The sequence below is a fragment of the Elephantulus edwardii genome, unplaced genomic scaffold (genome assembly GCF_000299155.1).
Source record: "Elephantulus edwardii isolate Elephantulus edwardi_28Jun2011 unplaced genomic scaffold, EleEdw1.0 scaffold00029, whole genome shotgun sequence".
NCBI lineage: Eukaryota > Metazoa > Chordata > Mammalia > Macroscelidea > Macroscelididae > Elephantulus > Elephantulus edwardii.
Genome location: NW_006399779.1, coordinates 14,448,478 through 14,450,391, shown reverse-complemented (window position 1 = coordinate 14,450,391; position 1,914 = coordinate 14,448,478).

The following is a 1,914-nucleotide window of genomic DNA, read 5'->3' as shown; positions in this document are numbered from 1 at the left end:
GGTTCCGCTTTCCCTCTCGCTGCCCGGCCGCCTCCTTTCACTTCCTGAGTCATTTAAAGTGCCAAGGGCCCTTTTCTGCTTCTCCTGCCGGGGCGCGAGCTCTCGCGGGCGGATTCGTAGTGTCGGGGCGGCGTGGCCGGCTCACCCCCGCGGCGAGCATTGCGGTCCGCCTTGCCCATTTCCTCCGAGGAGACGTCCACATGTCTTTTCAAAGCCACCAGGCTGGTGCCCCTGTGTAGTTTATTCTCTCTCCAATGGGTCGCCGTTTGTGACAGTCCCCCACTTCTGAGTGTCCTGGAGGATCCCGGAGCAGAGTCCTGTTTACCAGATTGAATGGGGCCGCCTGGGATTTCCAGAAGGCACGGGAAGGGGTTGTGTTTGTTCTTGTAGGCTCTGGGAACCTGAATCAGACTGAGCAAACATTTTTGGTCAGAAGCAAGGCTATGCCAGATCTATTTGCAAAGTCTGTTTGCATTCCTACCTCTGGAGGCTCCGAAGAGGTAATCTCTGTGCCCTTTTCCAACAGCCTGCCTTGGGTTAGCCTGAGATCCTGAGATTGATGAGGTTACGAGAGGGAGTTATTGTTGAATGAAAAAGTTCCAGTTTGCATGTTGTTTTCCTTTATGTAGGGAACCCCCCTGGAATTAGGTTGGTTTCCTTAGGATGAAGGGAAACTATTCTTTATCGAGCAATAACTACTGGCGTCCAAAGAATTGGGCTAGACCATCATGTGGCCAACTTTGGAAGATAACCCTGTCGGGAGTCCCCTCAAATCCTGGGCTCTGTGAATATTTCTCTGTGTCTGCCGCTGCTTTTTAAATCTGCAAAGTGGAGATAATGATAATGTTCACTTAATAAAGACGTTTGTGGTTTAACTATCAAGATGCCAGCCCTTTAAGACTATCCACTAAACGTCATTACTGTTACTGGCACAAATTATACTTAGTAGTCACAGTAACTCTTTTAAGTGTTTTTTTTTTAAGTATTTTTAATATAAAGGGCATGTTTAGATGATTGCTAATGGTATAGGAAACTTTTCCCAATTTCTACCCCCTCCCTATGTCTACAAATTATTGAGGTGCAACGATGTCCGCTTGAAGGCTAAGTAAGGTGAGCCTCATTCAGGCCATGGTCTTTTCAGTTGCTTGCTATGCATATGGACATAAATAAGGATGACTGAAGAATTGACACCTTTGAAGTGTGGTGCTGAAGAAGAGTACTGAATGAAGATCACATGAGCAACCAAAAGAACAAACAGATGTCTTAGAGAAGGTGCAGCCAGAGTGCACCTTGGAGGCAAAGGTGATGAGGCTTTGGGGCATGTTGCTAGGAGAGGTTATTCCTTAGAGAAAGACATGATGCTTGGAAATGTGGAGGAATGGCGAAGACCCTGAAGAAGGTGGTCCGACACAGTGATTGCAGCAATGGGCTTGAGTGTGCCAGCGATTGTGAGAATGGCACAGAATGGGCCAAGTTTCAGATCTGTTGTTCATAGGGTCACTATGAGTCATACTCAATTCGATGGTACTTAGCAACTACCGCCTGGGTCTCTGTTTACAGAAAAAACATCTGATCTGATCTGGGCAGAGGATAACCTTCTTGAGAAGAAGGAAGGAGATAAGATGGCTTTGTTCTCCATTAAGTCCCATAGAGGATTAACTAGAATGACCAGATGATCTGCATAAAACTTAACTGTGGATGGGTAATATTAAAAATATTTTAAATACTTTTTTATGACTGTAAAGGCACTGCATATGTAATTTCTGCAGATTTTGTTACTTATTTTTGTTAGAAACATCTTCCTTTTTAACCAGAGGACAATTCTTTTTTTTTTCTATATTTTATTAATTTTCATAAACATTTACAGAGATTTTGGGTTTCCATTCATTCATTGTTGCACTATTCTCTCTACCC